Below are 20,745 nucleotides of genomic sequence, written 5' to 3' on the forward strand. Positions count from 1 at the left end.
AGACAAAGAAGGACACTACATAATGATCAAGGGATCGATCCAAGAAGAAGATATAACAATTGTAAATATTTATGCACCCAACATAGGAGCACCTCAATACATAAGGCAAACGCTAACAGCCATAAAAGGGGAAATCGACAGTAACACATTCATAGTAGGGGACCTTAACACCCCACTTTCACCAATGAACAGATCATCCAAAATGAAAATAAATAAGGAAACATAAGCTTTAAATGATACATTAAACAGGATGGACTTAATTGATATTTATAGGATATTCCATCCAAAAACAACAGAATACATATTTTTCTCAAGTGCTCATGGAACATTCTCCAGGATAGATCATATCTTGGGTCACAAATCAAGCCTTGGTAAATTTAAGAAAATTGAAATTTTACCAAACAGTATAATTTTGAAAAGCGATTAGTATTCGTCAGGCCCGTGTTCCATTTGGGGCAGAAGGATAACTAAATAGAAACTAAATTTGAGGATAGGTTTAAGCATCTGACAGACCGTATTCCAGAAATCACATGTAAGTCTGATTGGGGAAGATATCTGACCTTATCTTCCAAATGTCTGTGTAAATGAGAAGCAAACTTTGAAGAGGATGTGAACCATTATCATGAAGCCATTCATTCCTCCAAAGCGGGAGGAGACTTCTTTTCTCCAAGTTCTAGAATGGACTTTTTTAGGACTTCAGGGTATAATCAAGATGAATAGAAATAAGAAAAAGCCATCCTTTCAGACCCAAGTACCTATGTAGACATGAGTTACAGAGACAAGCAGTTTGTTCTTTTTTCTTCCCCAGGACTTCGATGACATAAGAATGTGTAATAAGGGAAGGGTATTTAAAGTGGTGTGCAAACAAGAATACTTACATGCAAAAAGATAACAGAGCCCCTCAACTGTTGTTTTCCTTTTGTTTCTCTCCCTCACCTTCCTACTCTCTGATGTTTCACAGCTGGATTAAAGGTTAGCATGTGCTAGGCTTGCCCATCGCCAGCTTGCTCCCTGCCCAGTCACCTGGAAGACATCACTAGTTGACCGTGGATCACTAGTTGACCATGGTACAGCCTAGGTGCTCATTCTCGACCTAGTTTCTAACAAGCAAGGCTAGATGGGAACTCCGGAGGAAGTTCAGTTATTTGCCAATCCTGGATGAAACAGCTTATCTATGGAAATCACCTACTAATGCGAAAAATTGTCAAGAATATTTCATCAGTGGATATTTGCCCTCCACAGCCCTCAATATGGTAGTACTTCCAGGTCAGCATCAACCTGTAAAGAGGCAAGAAAGAAACCACCTGCAACAGGGCAGGAGGAACAGGCAGGCTTGGTCCGTGGGATGTTTCCTAGTTCGGGATGCCAGGTGGAATTCCTGAGAAGCCCCAACAGGGTGGGGCTGAGGGATAAAGAGAAGAGAGGACACAGGCCACCCCTCTGGTGCAGGGAAAGCGGCGGGTGAGGGGTGGGAGGGTGTCCTGCCCACCTCCTGACCACATTCATCTTCCTCTCTTGTCCACCGGCCTCTGTGTGATGCCCTGTTCTGAAGACTTGCATATCACTTCAGTTGCCATGGAAACCTCTGGCCTCATCTAGCGATGTCATTAGGGTTTTAGTGAGCTCCACCGTACAACTGTGGTCCATTGGTTGTAAAGGTTAGGGGACCCAGTGCTCAGAGACTCCACTGAGGTCATGATTTTTCATGAAGGAGTGTTTGCCTCATTGTGGTTTGGAAAGCACTGGGATTTCAGCTAAAGGGCAGAGAGTGGAGTTCACAGCATCACATGTAGACGAAAACCTGATTACAGGTTTCTAGAATGTGAACATCACAATACAGTCTAAAAGGCACCTCCCTGTGGCACCCCCTCCAGGCCTCAGAGAACACAATGCGGCCAAGTAACTGGCAATTAGACCTGGCAAAGGGCGAAACTAAACGACTCACCTGCAAAGGTAGACGGCACCCCAGCACATGCATGCACACTGCACCCAAGTATCTTATTTTTCCCTCCCTCATTATCTGTATTGTTAAAGTCAAAGCAGAATTTTGGGCTGGATCATTCATAGTTTTGTTGCAGTTTGCAGTAATACTTATCTAATTCATTTCTCACACTGACAAACTAAATATCAAACTAGAGACCTAATTAAAACAGATTAAGGAATATCCCTAAGGTGAGTGCAGATACTGACAATTCAGGGACATTAGTGTTCCAGTTTTAAGCGAGAAAGCAGTTGACAAAACTATACAACATGATGCAATTTTTAGTGACTTACGTGTGTGTGTAAAAGCTGAGAAGTACGTAAACGAGAGGGGCTGACAATGGGGAAGATAATGAGTGCTGTTCTACGTTGTATTCTCTGATTTTTTTTCTGTTAAAAAAGCATTGCTTTTGTAAAAAGGAAAAATTTAAGTTCTTTAATGTTCAAAAAAATTTAATGACATTAATAAAACTGTTTACAATAACAAGCCTGTTAAACTATAAGAATAGGCAAGAGAAAAGTGATGAAACATGTTCCTGGCTTCCCTTTATTACATTGATTCTCACTGCCAGAAACAAGAGAGAAATGTGTTCCTAACAAACTCGGAAAGGCTGTGTCCTTAACTCAGTTCTTAGATGTCAGCTGGGTCATCATCCTCATCTCCGTCATCACCATATGACCTCCAGCTACCATGATTAATTCTCTTAATAACAGCACTCACCGAGCATCAACTCTCTGGCAAACACCTCATGTATTAAATCCCACCAGTTGGAGAAAACAAGCTTTTACCAGAAGCTGGTAAAGATCCTGTCGCTTTGCCCAACCCTGCTCTATCCCCAAGTAGATGAGAAACAGTTCTAATTTTTCCTGTTTCTCCTACAATTTATTGTTGGTACAAAAGGGAGAAGATATAAAAATAAGAACACACAGGCTTCCTTGGTGGCGCAGTGGTGGAGAGTCCGCCTGCCGATGCAGGGGACACGGGTTCGTGCCCCGGTCCGGGAGGATCCCACATGCTGCGGAGCGGCTGGGCCCGTGAGCCATGGCCGCTGAGCCTGCGCGTCCGGAGCCTGTGCTCCTCAACGGGAGAGACCACAACAGTGAGAGGCCCGCGTCCCGAAAAAAAAAAAAAAAATAACACACAAATCATGGTGCTCTGAATTCAAGGTACCGACAGACATCCTGAGCTCTCTGACTAGAAAATAGGTACGGGCACCATAGAGAATAGGAACAAAATGTGAGGGATTCTCGGGGGTTCTCCATATTTCAGAAATTAACTGAAGATTTGGCTTGAGTATAATGTACAATATTTGCATCCCCAAAGCCTTGTCTGAGATCTGGGCGTTTAGGGAAATGAAGCCTTTTCTTGGGAGCTTGTGTGATGCCTGTCCACAAGTGCGTGCGTGTGTGCGTGCGTGTGTGTATGTGTATGTGATGTGTGTGAGTGTAAGTGAGATTCTATTTTAAATGTTTCTAAACTCATCATATACACACACACACATGCACACATACACACTACAGCCAACTTCCTTTAAGAAAGCTGATGCAAGGAAATTACTCTGTGTGGTTTGACTCCTGGGCAGAGAACAGTGAGTTGCCCACAGCGGGGTAACCAGATGTCCCCTCTGGGCACAGCCCTATACACAGCTGGCCTCGGTGAATTGTCAGGTTGCCAGCCAGGGCCCAAGAGCTTCAGGAACAAGCGCTGAAATGCCAAGAGGGTTGCTGGCGAAGGTGGCTGAGTAGACAGAAGAGGCGTCATAAGCAAGCACAATGAAAGATGCGGGCAGTGGCCCCCTTCAGAGTCAGACAGGCTGCCAATGGCGGGAGGACTGCTGGGAAAAAAAGGAAGTTTCAGAACAAGAGGAGAAAAATGCCCAGGGGATACACACCCACCTCGGGAGGAGATCTGCGTTTGCTGCAGGGCATCTGGCTGTACTTCTGGAGTGCTTGTTCTTTCTACATGCATACTGTGATAATTAATATAAAAAAACATGCAGAAGAATTGTATGTGCCCATTTTCATTTCTTTTCTCAAACCTACTCTGTTGTTCCTTCTGTTAGTGTCACGGCCCCTGTTACACGTCTAAGTCATCTGCTTCCCCTTCGCCTACTCCTCACATCCTGTCCCCAGCAAAGTCACGCTGGTGCTGTCTTAACAGCCCCCCGCATCTCTTCCTTCCTCGCCCAGATGATGTCAATGGCCCCTCAGCTTCCTTCACCTCTTCCTAACCCAGCCTGCTTTATACACCACACCAGACTCATCTTAGGGAAGCCCAGCTCTGACGGTGCACCCTCTGCATGTACCCTATCTCCTCTGCTAGACTGTCAGTGCCTTTGGGGCAGGACCTGTGTCGGAGTCATCTTTGTGCCTCTCGTAGCACCGATCAATAAATATTTCTTGAAAGAGTAACAACAACAGCAAAGAATGTAATGCATGCATGTCACAGGGGCACAGACCACCCTCTCCCCCCACCCCAGGTCTTTATCCCCTCTTCTCAACATCCCCATCCCTTGCTCACCTCCATGCTGACGCTCGTGCCCAGATGCCAGGGAGAGAAATGAGGGTGGGGACACTGCTCCAGGTTCCCAGGCAGTCGCCCCTTCTTTGTGGAGCACTAACCGTGCTAACGCAGCCTTCTTCCCTGTTGCAGGAAGGGGAGATTCCTGCATCACCCAGGAGGAGACTGCCCTTTCTCCCAAAGGTCAAAGTGTCCCTTGATTCTCATCAGGTTTTTGACCCCTCGTCCTCCCCACACTTTTACCATTACCATGTCCTGTCATGGGAGGTTGAATAAGCTGAGCCCGGTCCCCACTAGGGAATCTAGTGGATGGATGGAGGAAATTAGGGATGCCCATTTTTACTACTTTTAGAAAATAGAAACTACAAGCAGGATGCTTTATGCTATAGGCATTTATAACTGTTCAGCCTAGCAAAAACCAGTCTCAGATACCAAGAAAGAACATTTAAAAATACAGATGAGGGCTTCCCTAGTGGCGCAGTGGTTGAGAGTCCACCTGCCGATTCAGGGGACACAGGTTCGTGCCCCGGTCCGGAAAGATCCCACATATGGAGGCAGTAAAATTCGGGAACCTCCTCCCGGTTCCATTACCCCACTGCAGGAACACAATTGCAGTTATCAGAAAATACAACTGGATAATCACCTTCTTTGGTTTCCATTTTGAAAGTGACATTTTCCAAAGAGAAAGCCAGACCAGCATGAATAAATACAGCATGAAATCAGTGATACCCTAAGGCTAAAGACAAATGTAGGTGTTGGGCGCTTCCTTTGGCCCATGCCTCTCCTCTGTGTGCGGGAACCGCTCCGCACTGTGGAATATGCAGCCATCACCTTACAGGTGCGCAGGGAATGCAGCCCTCAGGGAAGGTACAGCCGCAAGCAAAAGGGCTGCATGGGTAGAAAACAGTTAAAATGAAAAGGAAAGAGACAGACAAAGCCAGACAGATGCCTAAAGATAGCCACCTTGGACATGATCTTAGGGTGATAAGGAAGAACATATGCCAAGAAGAAGCTCATTAATTCTCAACCAGAACTGCAGCTGTTAGGGAGAAATGGGTACATTCTGGACAGCTTTATATCTACAGGAGCCTATACACTCGTTGTGTAACATTTATTGGTATACAATGGGAACTTCCAACAAAATGCAGCTCCTTACTCCAGAATATTAAGGAGGAAAGCCAGGATACAGGAGATTGATTTTAAATCTAGGTTTAAACACTTTCCAGCTTGTTAAACGTTTGCTTTTTCATTGCCAAGGTTAATAGTACATACATTTTGCTCTGTAACCATTATTGTGATTAGTCGCTAGATTAGTTCTAAGAGGTAAAAATCAGTAACGTAAAAAATAATACTATAATTAATCTCTCCTTTTTATGCATTTTATTTTTCCTGTAGTACTTAATTATCTATCTATCCATTTATCTATCAATCTATCTTGTAATGTCTGCTTTTATCAGATCCTTATCATCATTTAATGTTTCAAGAACATTTTCAAATATAGTGAATCCTTTCCCTTCCATTCACATGTCATTATTGAGCCTTTTGCTCTAGACTAATCTCTCTCTATTTCTGTTGCAGAGCTATTATCCTGGATAAAATCTATTCTTCCTGGGCCTTAAGTGTTTACTCCCTTGTTTTGCTGGAACACATCCTCAAATAACTTTGTCACAAAGGTTGAATTGGAAATCAAATTTCTAGGTTCTTGTGTAATGTCTTCACACTTAGTTGATAATTTTATTGCATGTAGAATTTTAGGCTGTAAATTACTTATCTCAGAACTTAGAAGACAGTCCTCCTTGTCTTGTGACATTAAGCTTGTAAGAATTTCACAGGCAGACTGACTCTAATCCTTCATAGGTAAACAGTTTTTACTCTCTGAAAACAGTTTTCAGAATCTTCTATTAATTGACATATTTTGAACCTTCATAAAAATGTGCCTCGATGTCATCTTCCTCACGCATTATGCTAGGATCAGAGAACCATTTCAGTCCAAGGACATACCTTTTTCACCTCTCCGAAATGATTTTCTAATATTCCTTCAGAAACTGATTCCCTTGTGCTTTTTTTGGTTTCTCTTGTCTGCTGGCCTTTTAATTTGCCTTTGTCAGTCTTTTGTCACTTAGGTGCTTGCACACGTTTCTATCCCTTTGTTTTGTTCTGTTTTTGTTCCACTCTATAAGAGATTTCCTTGATTTCATTGTTAAACCTTCTGTTCAGTTTTGTAGTTTGAAGATATTTTTTTGCTCAGTGAGAGACCATTCTTGTTCTCTAGTAGTTTTTTTTTTAATCCTGTTTATGTATTATGGATTTTATATATTCTCAAATCTCCCTGAGGGCACCAATTAGGATTTTTCAAAGTACACTTTTATTCCTTGAATTATTTGTTTTGTTTTGGGTCATTTTCTTCTGCTTCCTTAACTTTGCTTTTCTTCGTTATGTCACAGACTCTCCTCAAATGCCTGTGAGCCCCTGTCGCCCATTCATACCTAAAAGTGATGTAAAAAATGAAGTTTGTTTTTAAAAACCCTCAAAATAAAATAAAATAAAATAAGATACTGAAATGACAGAGTCATGAACTCTGGGTCTGCAAACGAAGCCCCTCATCTGGAAAGTTTCACTCCAGCTTGAGCAGGATGGAAACAAGCCATACCGCTGGGGCCCAGGATGCATTGCTTTGGGACTCCAGCCCTCACTGGCTACCCTGCTTTTTCTCAGGCAATTTGTTCAATTGCTTTAGTGAAGAGTCCTTTGCTTTCTTTGCCTGAGGGGTAAACATCTGCCTATTGGCTGTTCTGTCCTCAAAGGGTAGGAAGGGCTTTGCCTAGGCTCACTTCTTTGTTGATCCTCCCACATCACACGTCCACCCTCCAAAGTGTCTCTGAGTTCAAAGCCTCCATGGGAGTCTACCGGGTATCTGAACATATGTGCAGCTGGAGTCTCTCCTAGTTACAGTCCCCTCTGGACCTTCCTCCCCTGATTTCTTGGTCACTATTACTTCATCTGCTTTTGTCTTTAGGAAACGTATCAAAAGCTGTCCATCAGTGAGGGTTTCCCTCCAATCCTCTTTATGGCTATAAGCTATGTTATTTGTCATTCCCTAACTCTCTTTTTAATAGGATTTTGAGAGGAAGAGAAAAGAAACATATGTGCTCAGCCTCTCATTCTGGAGTGGAAGCCACTTTCTGAAGTAATCAACTCCCAAAAAAGGAATGAGATTTCGTTAATTATTCCAAAACTCAATTACAATAAGAAGATTCCACTCAGCGACATTTTCTTGGGTTCCCACTTTGTTCAAATTATGGTGCTGGACTAATGGGGTCAGGGGGTGATTTACAAAACAGTAAGATTGGAGATTAGTTCCTTGTTCCAAAGGAATTTACATTCTGCTACCGGTGACAGAGATTTATCCACATGCTCTAACTGTACATTTGACTGTACGCTGCTTTTAAGAAATGACTAAATATATCTGAATGCACCTAGATATGGTTTCTAGTGCAACATTCTAAATTGGCTGCAAAAATAAGTGTGAGTTGCCAGAAAAAAAAAAAAGAAAACTGAATAGAAAAGGGAGAGAAGGTGACATTCCATAGGTAGAGACCTTGAACCCTGAGTAAATCTGGCTTTCACATTAGTCGAGGGAAATCCGATGGAGGTGGTATGTCTATCATTAGTTGTGATGTTTGCAGCCAAATTAGAAGATTGTATCAAAAATGATACCTAGGTGCATTTGGATCTATGTAGTCACATTCAAAAAATAAGTGCACCCTCAAATGTATCTTGTAATCCTCTTTTGTGAACAGTATAATTGTATTTATAAAGGCCAAAATAAGGAAACAATAACCTATAGTATTACTTAGGGGCAGTAATGATTGGGAGGGGGCAAAAACAAGGGCTTAGATGTGGATACCATGCTTCACTTCTTGATCTGGGTACTGTTTACAAGGGTGTGTTTAGTTCCACAAATTTCATCCAGCTGTATTCACAGGCTTTCTAATGTGCATTTCAATATACATCTCTTTTCAAAAGAAGAAGAAATAACAATAAAAGAGAGGGCAAAATAGTTCAAATAGCCTTCTCTTTAGGATTTATTCCAAGGGGGAAATCTAGAGCACAGGTCATGAATTCCTTGGAAACAGGGGCTAACGTTGTATTCCCAACACCTGGCATGATACCTGCCCCATGGTAGGTGCTTCATATGTGTTTGTAGAAAAAGAAGAGAGAGAGAGAGAAAGAGAGAGTGAGAGAGGAAGAAAGGAAGAGAGAGGATGAGAGAGAGAGGTGGTGGGGAGGGAGGAGAGAAACCTTGATGAGCTCAGCCACTGAGATCCAGAGTTTTGCTTTGTTTTGTTTTTTGTTACCATAGCATTAACCTGACTAAGACACGTCCCATGAGTTTTGCAGGGCCATGTGCCCACATTCGTTAACAGAATACATCCTTTCCTCTCCCATAACATGCACTTCTTGAGGCAGGGGCTGTTTCTCCACATTTTGAACTGTTCTTGGCCCATAACAGGTGTTTATGAGAAATATATTGAATGAAGTCCTTTCTCACCCTCATGCACCAATCACAGTGCTTTGTGTGACTGGCTCTAAACCAACATAATGGTTGACTGACAGCTGCAGGAAATGATTTCCAAGAGATCGTAAACAGGGACTTCCCTGGGGTCCAGTGGTTAAGACTTCACCTTCCAACGCAGGGTTCGATCCCTGGTCGGGGGGCTGAGATCCCACATGCCGCATGGCCAAAGAAACCAAAACATAAAACAGGAGCAACATTGTAACAAATTCAATAAAGACGTTAAAAATGGTCCCCGTCAAAAAAATCTTTCAAACAAACAAAAGAAGAGATTGTAAACAGGGGAGACAAATATCAGGGGATTTTCTTGGAAATTAACTGAAGTCCCACTAAAAACAGCTCATGTGCTGTGCTTGCCGTCTGCATCTGGGTAAATGCCCCCAGAAACTCCTCCCAATACTTGGTCTCCTTTTTCCTTCCTCCAAGCCACCCTGAAGCACAGGCTACCTTGCAGAAATGCAGGCTGGGTAGGGACGATGAGCTGGGAAGACCTTGATCAGTTCAGTATAATGATGAGCTTTTCACAATGCTTCCCACAAGGAGTATGAATTCCACTCCTCCTGGGCTTGCCAAACCCTAGCAACCTCTCCAGGCTGCCACAGGCTCTGCTCCCAAGAGCCAGGAGCACGCCCTCCTGCCTGTTCACAGGGCAACGGGGAAGGTTACTCAGGGATTGAGCAGCTGTAATTGTTGCCCTGAGGGGGTAGCATCCTTGGGCCAGCAGAGAATTTTGCAGCTTTCCTTTATGCATTTTTAATCAGTTCTAAGCTACTTACAAATATGTGCAATTACTTTCGGCACTTCACTTTGTAATAAAATTTAATGACTCTGCTCCAATCCTCTGAGTGAACATTGGTAATCTGACCTTATGATTTAAAATTTAGCTTTGGCAAAGGAGGAGGGTATAAACTCAGATGAACTCTTTTTTAGTTTTGGGTTTTTTTTTTTTTTTAAGGAAATCAGAAGCTTTCAAAATATCCCCGATATGAGAGAACAGAACATCTCATTTATTTGCCAAATAGTATCTGATTAAAATATATGGGGAAGAGCCCTGGAAACAGAAGCTCTCTTTCTTTAAAATGTTTTACAGATTATTTTAAAGGGAGAGGCCAGAGGTACCCAGAGGGGTCATCCAGTCCATTTGCAAGCATTTAGATATGGAAAGTCCTCCAAGCGTCCTTGACGAAGAGAACTACTGCCAACTCTCTGATCATCTGAGGACCACCTGTTTCTACCATCCTGGTATATGCCGACCAAGTTGTTCCATAACAAATTATAATAAATACAGCTAATACCTGCCGAGTGTGTGCTCTGTGCCAGCCACAGATGACAGTGCAAACAACCAGGTATTATTGTCACCCCCACTACAGATAGAGAAATGGAGGCACGAATGAAGCCGAATCCGGACTCTGTACCCTGACACCGAATTAAATCTCAGAGACAGAGTTTGGGGCGAAGTAGGAAAGAATAGGGTTATTGCTTTGCCAGGCAAAGGGGGTCACAGCGGGCTAATGCCCTCAGAACTGTGTGTCCCAACTTGGAGAGGGTAGTGAGAAGTTTTATAGTAATGGTTCAAAGTGGGCGTGATCAGCTGGTGGACTTTCTTCTGATTGGTTGGGGGTAAGTGGGAGTCAGCATCACCAGCCTTCTGGTTCCAACAGGTCTGGGGTCTCCGTGCTTGTGGGCAGCACACAGTTAACTTCTCCCACCTGGTGGGGGTCTCAGTACCTGCAAAACAGCTCGAAGATATTGTTGTGTGTATCCCTTGATGGGAACCAGGACCAGCCCCAAGGCTGCACTGTTGTTTCTCTTGACTGTTCCTCCCTTGTCTCACATCCCCTCCCTTCCCTGATTAGCATCTGTTTGAACCTGCCCGTTGGAACTCAAGGAAGGTCATGGAGGCTGACAGAAGCCTATTTTCTGTTGTCAAGAAATGGGGGACAAAGAAAGGCTTTTGTGCCCAGGAGCTCCACTTGTGCTCGGTTTTACAAGTAAGATGAAGGAACATTCTTCGGGGAGCTGCGGTGCCCATGTTACTTGAAGAAGACCAAGGGCACACAGCATCCTGTGGATGTTGCTACAAACGCTTTGGCCTAACTTTCTACAGACAGCGTAGTTCCCCCACCAGAGGGCTCGTGCCAGCAGACGCTCTTCCTACTCTTCACACAAAGCGCATGGGCACAAAAGTCACCCGAGACATTAGGCTCGCCCTGAGCCACTCCATCAGGTGGCTTCCCTGTGTCCAGAGCTCTAAGAGGCTGTGTGGCCCACCTGGGAGAGGAGGAACCGCGCAGAAGCCCAGTGCCTCGACACCATCATCTAGCTGCTATTCAACCAGGTAACCAATCTGGGGCTCATGCTGTTTAGAAACTAAGGGGAGTGAGATAGATCTCTTCAAAGGCCCCTATTAGTTCCACAATCTGTGAATTTATTTTACAATCATTTACTGAGAGTCAACTACATGATGGGAATTAAAGATAAATAAGGTCTTCCTGTACCCAGAGAAGTCTAAGTTTCTGTGTTCAGTGGCAGCCCTGTGACCAAAGATTCAGGTCCAGGGCTCCTTCTCAGGGGTACCCTGAAAGAAGGCAGATTTCTTGGTTTCCTGTTACACAGTAGAACATTCTATGGCCAGGGGTACCTTCCTTCTCCTCTCACCAAGTACTGTATTCCTACTCTGGGTAAAAAATAGGCTCTATTTCTCAGTGAAGGCCCAGATAAGCCATGGGATCCAAAGCAATGGAGACAAGGGAAATCTGACTGGGGTTTGTGAGCCGTTGGGCACATGCAAGCCCCTACCCTTGCTCTCTGTTCCCATCCATTGAGTCTCTGCCTGCCTGTCACAACTGCCCGTATCAGGAAGGACTCATAAAACACTGTCAGAACTACCTTTAGTTTCCAAACTGGAAATGCCAGGGCAAGCCTCCTGACCCCTGAGCGGCCCTGGCATCTCCGGGCATCCTGTGTGAAGAGCAGCCCTGGAACTTGGGCAATTCGAGGTTTTTTAAATAATCAGGAACATTTTCTAATTCTTTTTCCCAAAAGGCACAACTTAATGTAGTTGACAATTGTATTCTAAGCTGTTGAACTTCAAATTTGAGTCATTTCATTTTTCTCTATTTAGACGTGGAACACTGGTATTTAGATCTAGCAAGTTTTTTAAATTCATCTTATTGAAGTATGTGTTGAGTGTTGTGTTAATGTCTGTTGTACAGCAAAGCGACTCAGCCATACATCTATATACATTCTTTCTCATATTCTTTTCCATTATGGCTTATCACAGGATACTGAACATAATACCCTGTGTTATACAGTAGGACCTTGTTGTTTATCCATCCTCTATGTAATAGTTGGCATCTGCTAATCCCAAACTCCCACTCCTTCCCTCTCCCACTCCCCTCCCCCTTGGCAGCCACAAGTCTGGTCTCTGTGTCCATGAGTCTGTTTCTGTTTTGTAGATAAGTTCATTTGTGTCATATTTTAGATTCCACGTATAAGTGATGTCATAGGGTGTTTGTCTTCCTCTGTCTGACTTCACTCAGTGTGATAATGTCTAGGTCTAGAATGGTTTAATACAAAGGTGCATATGTACGGTTGGATTCTTCACATGCTAGCTGGAGAGGCAGTAAGTAATGTCGGGAGTCCATACGGCCAAGAGGAGAGACGAGAAGGTGAGAGAAAGCACAGGAGGAGCCAGGGGCCGCTGTCCGCACTGGCAGTGCAGACCCTCACGCGCCGAGGCTGCCTTCCGCAAGGAGGGGTGTGAAGGCGGGAACGTTTGTGGCACGTGGGTTCCCCAGTTGCAAGGCAGGGCTGAGTGTGGACAGGGAACGGACACTTCTGGAAGAAGGAAAGGGATGTTTTAGTACATCATCCCCTTAATGGACTGAGCACCCCCAAAGGACATGGCAGAGAAGGTGGAGGGGGAAGCAGGGACCCCATCAGACTCAGACAAAAATACGGACAGTGGGAGATCAAAGTGGCCAGCTGAGATGGTAGATGTGTTGGCAGGAAGCTCATTTTCCATAATAAAAATCCACCAGAAAGCACAGCCTCTCAGATGATTTCCCCCGCTCTGTGAGCAACTGTCCACCCAACGCACACTTGCCATTCCCCTTAAGCGGGGGGTTGGAGTTTCAATTACTATGATCAAAAGGAAGCCATCAACATAGGAAAATAACTCATGCGGAAGACTCGCTCGGTACATTTGGACACTAAGTACGTCCTCAATTGTAGTCACGAGGCAGAATGCTTCTGCGAAAGGCCTCTGTTGGGCTCTCGTGTGGGTGTCCTCGCTGGGAATTTCAGAAATACAAAGTCAAGAAAAGCACTCCCTCCTTCCAAACTGTGAACACTTCAACCAATAACATAGACTCACTCAGGCATCTTGCAGGGTCTCTCCCACTTTAAAGATTTGACAATTTTTTCCCTTGCAGGAAAAAAAAAAAAATGGCTTTACAAGGGAATATGTGGAAAGAAACTAATATTTATTAAGTTTTACCTGACTTTGAACCTCAAAAAGGCCTACAACCAACTTACCCAAGGTATTACATCAGCAGGGCAGTGTTTGAGAATCTCTCAGTCCGTCTCCGACATCTAGCTGATTTGATGAAGCAAGGACTGAGGCATGTAAAGGAAAGTGTCCAAAGACACAAAACTAGTAAATGGGAGAATCTGAATTCAAGCCTAGCCTTCTAAAGCAACACATAATTTTAAAATAAATTTTTAAAAATACTATTTATGATAACATCCAAAAAATTAAACAGCTAGGAATAAATCTACCAAAATCTGTGCACGATCACTAGCGTGGAAGCTAAATACGTTACTAAGAAATTAAAGAATACAAATTAATGGGGAAACAGACCATGATCACAAACGGGGAAGAGCCCGATATTGTTATGACAGCTGTTCTCCCCAAAGCTGGTCTATGGATTCAACATAATACCGATCAAAATCCCAACAGGTTTTTTTTTGTTTTTGGAAATTGAGAAGGTGATTCTAAAATGCATGTGGGAGTGTGAAGGACCTAGAAGTGTCAGGACAATATGGAAAAACAAAGTGGGACGACTTACACCACCAGATTTCAAGACTTAATTTCAAAAGTTCATTAATTGGGGGTAAGACAGGAATAAAGAAGCAGACCTACTAGAGAATGGACTTGAGGATATGGGGAGGGGGAAGGGTAAGCTGTAAAAAAACGAGAGAGAGGCATGGACATATATACACTACCAAACGTAAGGTAGATAGCTAGTGGGAAACAGCCGCATAGCACAGGGAGATCAGCTCGGTGCTTTGTGACCACCTAGAGGGGTGGGATAGGGAGGGTGGGAGATGCAAGAGGGAAGAGATATGGGGACATATGTATATGTATAACTGATTCACTTTGTTATAAAACACAAACTAACACACCATTGTAAAGCAATTATACTCCAATAAAGATGTTAAAAAAAAAAGGTCATTAATTGGGACATTTTGGTATTGGCTTAAAGAGGGACAAATAGACCAGAAGTAGAACAGTCCCACACATATACACATAAAACTATGATTTGTGTTGTTTTCACTTCCTTTTCTCAGAGGCAGCAGAGGACTGCCTAGCTGAAGTGCAGTTTCCGTGTCTTAACAGAACTCACCTCTCTCTCAACACGCCCAGCACAGGGCCCTAAACATAGTAGGCGCCTTATAAGTACTTGCCAAATTGCATACCTTGTTTTCTCTGCAGCTTCAACAGTGAATCTTGAACCTAGAAATACCCTCCTCTATGTGTGGTTCCTGGAAACAAATCCTGTGCAGAACAGGCTACTTAACTCTTTTCATTTATTCATCCTCAATTAATTCCACGGTCTTTTTTTAAAGCACCCAGTACATACCAGGAACTTTGCGAGATGTACGTGACTGCGGTTTCTCGTGGGTTTACACACTCTTTCAAGTCCCTTGGGTTGCAATCCTCCCCTTGATCCTTGTGACAACCCTGTTGGCTGGGCATTCTTCTCCCATTCCTTATTTCGCAGATAAGGGAGCTGAGCCTCAGAAAGAAGACGCGATTCGTTCAATGTCACTCTGCTGCTATGTCTCAGAGCAGGCTGAGGACCGCTGAGCTGAGTGTTTATTATCCCCCTGAGACCACTGCCCACACCCCTGAAGTCCACCGGGCATCTAAGGGGGCAGCCCTTTCCACGCCTTTTCCTCCCCCATGAAAAGCCTGCCCACCTGTGGCTGACCACTCCGCATCGCCGCATCACTTCATGCTTCTGACTGATCACAGCTAATTTTCACACCTGCGGATAAAACCTAGGGGGAAAAAAAAAGAAAAAAAAAAAAACAGCAGGGGAAATGTCCACACTCCAGCTTGGACAAGGCACTGTATGAGCAGATGTGGGTCAGTGTGTGTGCCTTGGACCCCACCCCTGAAAAGTCTCAGGACTTTTGAAGGTAAGAGCCGTGAGCTCTAGTGTTTGTCTTTCCACACCACCTCCAGCCCCAGGTAGGAATGAACCTTCCCAAGCACAGAGCTCCGTGGTTTCCAAGGTCATCCTTGTGCTAAGAAGGATGTGTAATGAGAGACTGGAAATGTCCTCATTCTGTTCTCAGAGCTACTAACAACCAACCCAAATCCTCCACATAGGGTGAAATTCCATAAACTGTAGCAAGCAATAGTTCTAAACATTTGATAGCTATCTATTTATACAGTCATCTCTCCGTATCCGCAGGGAACTGGGTCCAGGACCAACTTGGGATGCCATAATCCACGGATGCTCAAGTTCCTTACATAAAGTGGTATTATACTTGCACATAGCCTATGCACATCCTCCCATATACTTTATTTTATTTTTTTTTTATTTTTATTTATTATTTTTTTAACATCTTTATTGGAGTATAATTGTTTTACAATGGTGTGCTAGTTTCTGCTTTACAACAAAGTGAATCAGTTTTAAATATACACATGTTCCCATATCTCTCCTCTCTTGCATCTCCCTCCCTCCCACCCTCCCTATCCTACCCCTCTAGGTGGTCACAAAGCACCGAGCTGATCTCCCTGTGCTATGCGGCTGCCTCCCACTAGCTATCTATTTTACGTTTGGTAGTGTATATATGTCCATGCCTCTCTCTCACTTTGTCCCAGCTTACCCTTCCCCCTCCCCGTGTCCTCAAGTCCATTCTCTAGTAGGTCTGTGTCTTTATTCCCGTCTTACCCCTAGGTTCTTCATGACCATTTTTTTTTTCTTAGATTCCATATATACGTGTTAGCATACGGTATTTGTCTTTCTCTTTCTGACTTACTTCACTCTGTATGACAGACTCTAGGTCCATCCACCTCACTACAAATAACTCAATTTCGTTTCTTTTTATGGCTGAGTAATATTCCATTGTATATATGTGCCACATCTTCTTTATCTATTCATCTCCCATATACTTTAAATGAACTCTAGATTACTTATCATACCTAATACAATGTAAATGCTGATTAAATCGTTGTAAATACAATGTAAATGTCATGTAAATAGTGGCCAGGGAGCAGCAAATTCAAGTTTTTGCTTTCTGGAACTTTTTTCCATAATTTTCAATCTGAGGTTGGTTGAATCTGTAGGTGCTGCACCCATGGATACAGAGGGCCAACTGTCTACTTTATTGAAGATTTCAAAATGACTTGACAAAAATGAGGAGTGGTATTGACAAGTTAAATAATGAGCACAAGCTGTAAAGGAGAAAATATCCTATTTGTGATACCATGGAAACTCATTTAATAAAGTAGAGCAGTTTCCATACTTTGGTAAAACGAAGAAAAGCAAGATCATAGTCCTAGGAACTACGCTTTATTCAAAAAATTGCCTTACAGGGTCATCCTGCTTTTGTTCCCCTTCGGATGCATCACAGATGAACCACTTCATACTTATATCCCATCGGAAGCACCAAGAAGCTTAATCACCCCATTTATTTTTATCCCCAACTCTTGCAATCTGCAAGGCAGAACTCCGCAGATGCTGTGAAATTGGAGGTTGTGCAGTTTTCAAACCTGACTCCATCGTAAGCCTGTATTTTGAATTATTGAAAACTTGCCAACACACTTACCTTTAGAGAATAAATTTGTAAAATATGGTACTTATTCTAAAGGAAATGTTTCCAGAGTAAATTTAAACAAGAAAAAACTTGATGAAGGTGATCTCACCACGTCTTATTCTTGACTTAATCACCCCAGATCATGACAGCTCTGAGAATATTTGTACCAAAGAGGTGAACTCTGTATTCATTGCTCATAGGTTTTCATTATTTCTCCAGCACATGCTTGTTCAACCCAGCTATTAAGGGACAGAAAACGTCTTGAGAACAGTGAACAGGGCTTGTGAGACACAGCACATCTCGTCAGGATGGGTTGACACACAAGGATGCAGTCCACATTAAGACAGACCTGATGGGTTGTGTGCTGAACACAAGCTCCGTTCCTTGGTGCACAGGCTATTAGGAAAATTATGACCTGCTATTTTGGAGAATTCTTACTGAACTCACTAAATTTTCCTCTTTGAACAGCCCGAGATCTGAGGGTGGAAGGTTCTTTTTTTTTTTTTTTTTTAATGTTTCCTAAATCGGGTCATTAATTTTTTAAGACAATTTAAAATTTTTTTTATTTTATATTGGAACATAGTTTGTTAACGATGTTGTGTTAGTTTGAGGTGTACAGCAAAATGATTTGGTTACCCGTATACATGTATCTATTCTTTTTCAAATGTTTTTCCCATTTAGGTTATTACAGAATATTGAGCAGAGTTCCCTGTGCTATACAGGAGGTCCTTGTTGGTTATCTATTTTAAATATAGTAGTGTGTATATGTCAATCTCAAATTAAACAGTTTTTAAAATAGTGAGTACGCAGGCAAGAATTTCGGTATCACACACGGGGGACTATTTTGTTCAGGGCTGTATCTGGGGAAAACTGTGAAACAGACAGAGATAAAATGACAGGCGAGGCTTTGTTAGGCCATCTCTTATGTACAGTGTGTGCGTTATCGCAGCGTCAATCCCAGGAGTGTCCCAGGAAACCAAAAACGAACCTGCAGCTCCAAGCCTTTTCTAAAAAATCTGGCTCAGTCACTCCCGGCACTGTGGCTTCAAACCATGCTGCCATCTGCACCTTCCCCTACTGCTTCCTTCTGTCCCGTCTCCTCCAACAGGAAATCCTAAACTCAGAGAGAGTACCCATTAATGTATGTAGTGGGTAGAATTGCATCGCCCCCAAAGAGTTGAAATCCTAACCCCCTGGTACCTGTCAATGTGACCTTCCTTGGAAATAGGGTCTTTGCAGTTGTAATTAAGTCAAAACAAGGTCATTCTGGTTTAGGGTGAGGCCAAAATCCAATGACTGGTGTCCTTCTAAGAAGAGGCAAATTTGGACACAGATGCAGAGGGAGGGTGATGTGAAGACACACAGAGAGAATGCCATGTGGTTGAGGTGATGTGCCTACAAGCCAAGGAATGCCAGTTTGCCACCAGCCACAAGGTAGGAAGAGGCAAGGAAAGACGTTCCCCTGGAGCCTTCGGAGAGAGCATAATTCCGCTGACACCTTGATTTTGGACATCTGGCCTGAACTGTAAGAGAATAAATATCTGTTGTCTTAAAGAATACAGTTCATAGTAACTTGTTATGCCAGCCCTGGGAAACTAAATATATGGATCATCATATAGCTGCAAGTGGCATTTGCTCTGTAAAGACGATCAGTCCTTATTCCAAAATTCTTAATTTCTAATGGTAAATTTCCAGACGCCACCAGCCTCGTCCTGTCCTCTCCCCAGATGACTACCCACGTGGGCTTGGGCGAATGCCTTCACCTCTCTGAGCCTTGGTTTCCTCCTCGGTATATTGGAAATAATATTCCTCACCCCACAAATCGATTGGCAACATTCAGTGAGAAGATGTAAGGAAGTTCTAAATATAGTAGGATGTCTCTCCTCTTAATCACTGGAATCTTTTATAAAAGTTTGGTTTGGTATTTTAAACATTTGCCAATGATCCTAAAATCTGCTGGTTTTTTTCTTAATTTGGTAGCTGTGATGCTTAATTTTATGTCAGTTTGACTGGATTGTTGTGTGTCCAGATGTTTGCTCAGACATTATTCTCAGTGTGTCTGTGAGTGTTTTGGGGTGAGGGCAGCATTTGAATCAGTAGGCAGAGTAAAGCAGATTGCCCTCCCCAATTTGGGTGGGCCTCATCCAATCTGTTGGAAGCCTGAATAGACCAAAGGCTGACATTCTCCTGAGTAAGAGAATTCTCCTGTCTCACAGTTTCCAGACTCTTCCTGGTTCTAGAACAGCTTCCAGCCTTCAGACTCCAACTGGGACATTGTCTCTGCAGATTTTGGACTTGCCAGCCTCCATAGTTACATGAGCCAATTCCTTATAATAAATCTCTCTATGATAGATAGAAAGAGAGAGAGAGATACATAGATAGATAGATAGATACATAGGTAGACAGATAGTTAGGTAGACAGATTGATAGACATATACACACATACATAGGTAGTTAGATAGACACATACATACATAGAGAGATAGAGATATATATCTCCTTTTGGTCTGTTTCTCTGGAGAACCCTGACTGGTGCAGTACTGACCACGGCGCTAACCCCTAAAATCCGAGCGCACATTTGTACTTTCCGTTAATATCACTTATTAGTGGAGCACCTACTATGCCCCAGGCACCCGGATCACAAGTGTGAACAAGCCAAGGCCCCACCTTCACGATGCTCTTACCTCCTTCTATGTCTGGAGTCCCTCTAAGGCACCGAGCACTGACGGCGATAATAGCATGTTAAAATCGGATGAAACTCAAAAGTGTAGGCGCCATCACCCCACTATTCTAAAGTGAGGGGCTAGTACCTAACCTATGGAACATTGAAAAGGAGGCTGCGAAACGCATTTTGCACTCTTAACCCAAAGGCCTTCTCCAAAGGACTTCTTCAGGGAGAGGTTTTGTGGTACTGTGGTGTTTTTTCTACCTCAACCCCCATGAGGAAGGGGTAGGGGATTGTGCCGTCCTACCCTTCAGAGTCCAGTGGAGGGTCCCAAGGGGACCTCTCAGAGACCTTATCAGGTGTCCCTTGGAACTGAGGGATCCAGAAGGGCCAGCGTCTGGGAACTAGGAAGTGTGGGGTGAAAGACTTGGTGGCTAAACAAACAACAGTGGCTGAAGTAGGAGTCAATTACATCTCCATCAAAGGGGATGCAGGTGTGCCTCCTCTCAGGTCTGCTTTTGGGTGACTCCCCCAGATTAATGGATGTCGGAGCAGGTGTCTATGCTGGAGGTGATTGCAGGGAGTTAGCCAGGGAAGGGAAGGCAGCCAATGAGCAGGGCGCACTGAACAGCTTACTATTGTAAGCACCTGGGGCTCACACCTGCTGGGACCCTCAGAGAGACTGCCCACCTGAGGAATGAGGAAGCTGGGACATTTATCGTCTGGCTCCCATGGGACGGTCCAAGGTATTACCAAGATGATGAGGGTCCAGGGGTAGAATCCGGGCACTGAGCATCAGTTGCAGCATCTTTTAAAGTGACCCACCCAAAAGGGCCTCTGGCCCAGGGTGAGACAAACCCAGCAGAAAGAGGGTAGAGGGACCCCATGGGATGAAGAAGCTGAGGGGTGTTCCTGTGTGACAAGCGGTGCCCACATCGTAGGAGCCAT

Source organism: Neophocaena asiaeorientalis, unplaced genomic scaffold (genome assembly GCF_003031525.2).
Source record: "Neophocaena asiaeorientalis asiaeorientalis breed wild unplaced genomic scaffold, Neophocaena_asiaeorientalis_V1.1 scaffold45, whole genome shotgun sequence".
Taxonomy (NCBI): Eukaryota; Metazoa; Chordata; class Mammalia; order Artiodactyla; family Phocoenidae; genus Neophocaena; species Neophocaena asiaeorientalis.